At 39.1% G+C, this 7090-nt stretch overlaps 1 protein-coding gene across 1 annotated transcript in view; it reads right to left on the reverse strand.

Annotated features, from left to right (window-relative positions):
• Nucleotides 1-7090, reverse strand: part of Abcb11 (ATP binding cassette subfamily B member 11) — a 97988-nt gene that overhangs the window by 71272 nt on the left and 19626 nt on the right. The gene's annotated exons all lie outside the window — the stretch shown is intronic.

The following is a 7090-nucleotide window of genomic DNA, read 5'->3' on the forward strand; positions in this document are numbered from 1 at the left end:
TGGAAAGAGAGGCCCATTGGACTTGCAAACTTTATATGCCCCAATATAGGGGAATGCCAGGGCCAAAATTGGGAATGGGTGGGTAGGGAAGTGGGGGGCGCCATGGGGGACTTTTGGGATAGCATTGGAAATGTAATTGAGGAAAATATGTAATAAAAATATTAAAAATTAAAAAAAAGAACAGTGGGAAATGGGATAATAAAGCTTCTACTTTTATTTAAAAAATTAATAGTTTTAAAAACATATTTATGTCAGTAGGTCTCTTGGGTTCTTTTTCTTTAGTGTTTACTTTTACCTCTGCCCCTCAAAGCCCTAGTTGCCCCAATATCATACCAGAATTCATCTGTTCTCCATTGAATTCCTTTCATCCTTATTTTTAAAAAAATAGGCATACTTACTTTTGTGGACATATTTCTTAGTAATATCTAACCTCCATCAATAGTAAGCAGGCTCCATGGCTGTAGTTACAGTGGGTGTTGACATTTGGTAGCTTATTTTATTTTCAGTGAATTTAGTTCTGCTCTTTTGCCTTTCAATACAAATGTTAAAGGAATCTTGCTAATACTGTAATTAAAGTAAGTGTCCAACAATTCCTCAGTGAAGAAAATACAGCATATGTGATGATTTGTATAAGCTCGGTCCAGAGAGTGGCACTATTAGTAAGTGTGGCCTTGTTGGAGTAGGCGTGTCACTGTGGGCCTGGGCTTAAGACCTCATCCTAACTGCCTGGAAGCCAGTCTTTCACTAGCAGCCTTCAGATAAAGCTGTAGAACTCTCAGCTCTTCCTGCGCCATGCTTGCTTGGATGCTGCCATGCTCCTGCCTTGATGATGATGGACTGAACCTCTGAACCTGTAAGTCAGCCCCAATTAAATGTTGTCCTTATAAGAGTTGCCTTGGTCATAGTGTCTGTTCACAGCAGTAAAACCCTAACTAAGGCAGTATACATACAGATGGAATACTATTCAGCCTTTAATAGGAAGGGGACAAGTTGTCAGTTAAAAGCCCAGCATAGGAAATGGTATCATACAATCTCACTTAGACAGAAAGTCTGAAAAAGTGGAAACCACAGGAAAGAATGAAGTAGTGGTATCCAGGAACTGGGAATGAAGAGACCAGAATTTTATCAAAAGATAGAAACTGTTCAATTCCCAGCAACCACATGGTGACTCACAACCATCTGTAATGGGCATCTGAAGCTGTCTTCTGGTGTGTCTGAAGACAGTGACAGTATACCCACATGTATGAAATAAATAAGTTTTTTTTAAAGATAGAACCATTGGTAGCAAGAGGAACAAGTGTAAAAGTTGTATTGCACAACACACCACAGTTAGTGATGGTGTCTTTGTATCTGAGAAATGCTGAAGGAAGGATTTTAAATGTTTTCATCACAGATGGATGTTGCTAGGGCTGGAGAGATGGCTCAGAGGTTAAGAGCACTGACTGCTCTTCCAGAGGTCCTGAGTTCAATTCCCAGCAACCACATGGGGGCTCACAACCATCTGTAATGGGATCAGATACCCTCTTCTGGTGTGTAAATCTTTTTTTTTAAATGTATGTTATGGAGGGACCCATGGCCCCAGCTACATATGTAGCAGAGGATGGCCTTATCTGGCATCAATGGGAGGGGAGGCTCTTGGTCCTGTGGAGGCTTGATGCCCCAGCATAGGGGGATGCTAGAGAGGTGTGGGGGGAGTGGGGGAGTGGGTGGAGGAGCATCCTCATAGAGGCAAAGGGGAGGAGGATGGGATGGGGGTTGTGGAGGGGAAACCAGGAAGGGTGATATCATTTGAAATGTAACTGAATAAAATGATTAATAAAAAAATGTATGTTTTTTGTATAATTATACAGTATGTATAATGATATATGTGTTAACTAGGGTAATTTAGCCACTTCACAATGTATACATATGTCAAAACACCTCATTCTACATGCAATTTTAGAGTAATTAACTTAAAATTTTTATCCAAGGTATTAGCAATCAGAATAGATTAAATCCTGTAAAGAAACTGAATCAACAATCAAAAACACTCAGCAAGGTAAAACTCAAGACTAGATGGCTTCACTAGGAATTTTACCAAATAGTTAAATATTAATACTATTTACTTTAAGACTTAAAAAATATACTTGAAAGAAACACTTCCAACTTCATTCTTTGAGTTCAGTGTTGATTGCCTGGTTTTAAAATAATACAAAAAATATCTAGAAGTACACGCTGATATGTCTAGTGGTTATAGTCGCAAAACTCCTCAACAGCTAGAAGACTGGGAAATGCTGAGTTGCTAAAGTGCTTGCCACATCAGCATAAGGACCTGACTTTGGTCCCCATGAGTCACATAAAAGCCACCCACAGCTGCATGTACCTGTAACCCCAGCCCTGGGAAGGCAGAGGCAGGAGGGCCTTTGGGACCTTCTGCCCAGCCACTGCAGCAGAATCCAGAAGCTCTGGGTTCAATGAAACGTCCAAACTCACATAAAATAACGAGTGAGTTCTTGGTGTCCCAGCAAAGACCTTCACACCTATCCTTGTACAAATGGCCCTGGTTACATCCAGTGGGCCCAAAGCAAAAGCAAATCAGCAAACAAAAACAAAAAAGCCATCAAATGGGACCAGGACATACTGGCAGTCGGGGGAAGGGAGGGCAGAGATAAAAGAAGAATAATTGAGCATGCAAGGATGGGTATGCCCAGAGTGTATTACATACATATATGTGTAAAATTCTTACATCATAGATTAATTTTAAAACATGAATAAAAATAAGATGGATAGTGATTGACAAAGACATCTAATGATGACCTCTGCTCTCTATACACACCCTACATATACAAGTTCACAATCACTGATGTGTACACAGACACAGAAATGCACACACACATACATATTCTAAAGAAAACATTGGCAAATTAATTCTTAGAGCATATGAACAGGACCATCCATCATTACTAAGTACAATATATCCCTGGTGGTTTAATTTATGAAAATCAATCAGTCATATAGGTCATATGAATACTATAATGCACAAAAAACCCCCGCATGGTCTTCATAATACAGAAGTTTTTTGGCAAAACTCAGTACTGCTTAGTGATTAAAAACTCCTCAAACCAGGAATAGAAGACATCCCCTCTCCCCATTATAATAAAAGAGAATTGAAACCCATTATAGCTAGCACCATTCTCAATGGGAAAACACTTCAGGAAAAAGAGAAAGTGCATACTCACACAGATCCTGTTCAATGCTGTATAGGAGGACTAGCTCAGAGCAATTATACAGAAAAAAATTAAAACTAAGAAAATACATCTTCTGATTAGAAATGAAATACTCTTGTTTCTATTTATCAGATGACATGATCTTATATAGAAAGTTCTAGAGAATCCAGTAGAAACCTATCGGCATGAATGAATAGGACAACTGGGTTCCAGAAGCCAATATCAGCACATGTAGTAAATTGTAAATCTATGTAACAAAGGTGAAAATCTGACCCAGGGATTCAGAAGGTAAGGTAGCCTTTAAGAGCACCAAAAGGAATGGAATACCTAACAAACAAATTTAATAGTACAAAATGTATATTATGAAAATTATAAAACCCTGTTGTAGATGACTTAAATAACTGAATCCCAGAGAACAATATTCTCACAGGTTGATTTATAGGGTCAGTGCAACCCCTTGTATGCTGGCTTATTTCTTTACAGAAGTTAAATATACTAAGCCTCAAAATTATATAAAATATACTAAAGACCCAGAATGAAAAAGAGCCAAGTTGGTAGACTCATACTTCTTGATCTCAGATACTCCTACAAAGCTACAGCAGTTAGAAAGGTGCTGTTGGTTAAAAATAAGGGTATATATGGACAGGAAGGAATCAAGAGCCCAGAAATAAACCCTGATGTTTAGTATGAATTGATTTTGATATGGGTTCTGATACTATGTAACGTGAAAAAAATTTAAGTTGAAATAGTCTTACTAACAAATGATGTTAAGTGATTGACTACGTCAAAAAAGGGAGTCATCAAAGTCCTTTCTCCTACATAGAGAAAAATTTGCTCAATGTGAACCACAGATCTAAATATAGAAGTAGAATTATAAAAGTCTTTTAACAAAGAACACAGGTTTGCATTTTCATGACCTTGAACAGTTTCTTAGATATGATGCCAAAACCAAAAGATACAAAACAAGAAAAGAAATAGAGTAAGGGTCACCAAAATTAAAGCTTTAGGGCTTAAAGAGCCACCATCCATAGACTGAAAAGATAACCTAAAGAATGGTAAAATTTTAAGGAAATCCTACATTTGGTAAAGAACGTATAACTAGAAAAATGTACTCTTACAACTCAATAAGAAGACACCTAATCCAGTTTGGTAAAGGATAATTTAAATAGACACTGTTTCTAACGAACATAGCAAATGGCCAATAGGAATGTAGAAAGATCTCAGGTGTCATTTGCCATCAGGGAAATGTGTCAGGATGAGATACTAATCCATATTCACTAGGATGGCACGGCACAACTTTCCTATCGTTGCTATAACAGAGTCCCACACACGTGGTGACTCAACTCCTCCTCAAGGCCAGAAGTCTGAAAGCTTTGCCGGGCCTACATTGTCGTGTAGAGAAAGTTGTACTACAGACTCTACAGTGTCCAGAGGCTCTAGGGCAGAATCTCTCTTGCCTCTTCTGGAAGGTGACTTGACAATCTGATCCTGGCTTTTTTGTCACCCGCCTCTCCTCCCTGTAGTTGGGTCTCACTCCACCTCTATTAAAAACAATGATTGCATTTAGAGTGCCCCTACGTAATTCAGGATCATCTCTTCCACCTGCAAATACTGATTTTTTTTTCTGTTTTGTGTGTGTGTGTGTGTGTGTGTGTGTGTGTGTGTGTGTGTGTGTGTGTGTAGGGTAGGGTAGGAGGAGGTTCAAGATTGAACCCCGGTTGACCTGGTACTCCAATGAAGATCAAGTAGCCTTGAACTCACAGCAGTCTTCCAACCTCAGCCTCCCAAGTGCTGGGATTACAGACATGTGCCACAAAGCCCATCTTAGATCCTTAATTTAGTCATACCACCTGCTTAGACTCTTTTTTCCATGTAAGGTAATATTCATAGGTTACAGAGATTAGAACCCAGTCATCACAGGGAGTCATTTAATCTATTATAAACACTATCAAAATAAAGATAACAGTTGTTAGTGGAAGTTAGAAGATTATAACCTCATATACCACGAGGGAGAACACAAATGCTACAGACACTTTGATAGTAGTCTGACAGTTCCTCCAGGATTACATGGGAATGACCGGGCAACTCTGTTTTGACCTATGGAACTATAAGAAACGAAGTCATACGTCCAAAGCAGTATTATTTACAATAGCAAAAGAAAGCAGGAAAAATTAAAATTACGACCAATGAAGGAATAAGATGAAATAAAACATTATATCCATATAGCAAAGTGTTCACAAATAAAAATAAAATACTGATTCGTGCTACAACATAGAAGAACTTCAAAAACATTATGCTGTTTTTAAAAATCCAGACCTAAAGGGCCACTTGTTTTATGACTCTATTTATATGACCTCTCACAGAAAATCAATCACTGTTGCCCAGACGTGGCAGATGGGAAGTTAGGGAGCAATAGGTAGAGCACAGATTTCTGAAATCAGTTTGAGAACATAGCCTCAGATTTCTATCCCGGGGTGTCCACATGGGGGGCAGCTGAGAAAACAGTTCTCCAGTGGTGGTGTGGTCCGCTCTCACAGGACTGCAAAGGTTTGTATTATCCAATATTCACAATCGTGTGTGTGTGTGTGTGTGTGTGTGTGTGTGTGTGTGTGTGTGTGTGTGTAGTGCCTTCCAAACTGAACTACAGTCTATGTGGCCCAAAGACTATACCAGAAATTGCAGAGAACCAAATGAACTGCCCGAGAGAACTGACTAAGAACTATGTCTAAACGTTTAGCTCTACCATCCACCCAACAGCTTAAAGACATATGAAATGCCATATAGTAAAAGCACACAAACATCTCCTGCTACAGCTTGCACACATACGTCACTAAGTTATTGGCTTGTCTTACAGATCGACTCATCTATCATCCTAAGTAACAATATTGTATCCTTAACAATAAGCTTTTCCAAGAAAGGATCTTGAAAGTGTTGGGTAACTTGGGAGGTATTTTAACCATGGACACATGAGAAATGTTCTCTCCCTGTTGCTGGGATCCACCCAACTCCACTTTCACAATGATCTCACCCCACAAAAGATAAAGGAATGAATAACAGTACGCACAGCTGTGGCTACCATAACGCATCATGAAAGTATTTACCTTGTCAAAGAGTTCCTGGTAAAGGGATAATCTAAGAAAGGTATGCTCTAATCCATTTCAGCTTACTCATACTTTAAATGAGGAAGACAAACGACCATTTTGAATGCTTCATCTACTTATTGTACTTTACCAAAGGCTCATTTAATTATTTGTGTCCTGTGAACTCAGCGGAGGCCATTGTTCTTCTGAGAGCTTCAGTTTGCAATGTTTATTCAGTTCCAGGTATAAGGCCCCGGGAAGAATGAGCCAATGAGTGGTAGTAGCATCAGGGGATTCTTTGTTTATCAAGGTGATGGAAACACCAAAGCTAGATTCATTCTTCGATTCATCTAACAAATGTCTCCAGGTGGCTAAGACCCTGGAAATGTCTCCCAGTATGACCTCTCTAACTTTTATCTTCATGATTTAATGGCCCAGTGTTACCAGTGGCTCTGGTGATATCACACTCAGAAAAGTAGTTCGTTTCTGCCCTCCAACAGAAATGAAGAGCTCTAAAGGGCTCATTGAAATCAGTCTCATTATAGGAAATGCAGAGTCTCTCAGAAGAAAATATCCTTGTAAACTTAGAGAAACATACAAATTCAAATGCCAGCACATTTATTTCCAATAATCTGGCTTCCTAATTTTTATTTTTATTTTTATTTTTTTTTAGGCTCTTGGGCCTGATGGCCACCCCTCTTTGCTGGGGGTGGAGCTTAGCACTACCTGAAATGGCTTGGGAATATTTGGAGAGAACAGAAATAAGGGAGGTTCCAAGACTAGGACATAGGCTTGGATGTCTGG

This window comes from Mus caroli, chromosome 2 (assembly GCF_900094665.2).
Source record: "Mus caroli chromosome 2, CAROLI_EIJ_v1.1, whole genome shotgun sequence".
Taxonomy (NCBI): Eukaryota; Metazoa; Chordata; class Mammalia; order Rodentia; family Muridae; genus Mus; species Mus caroli.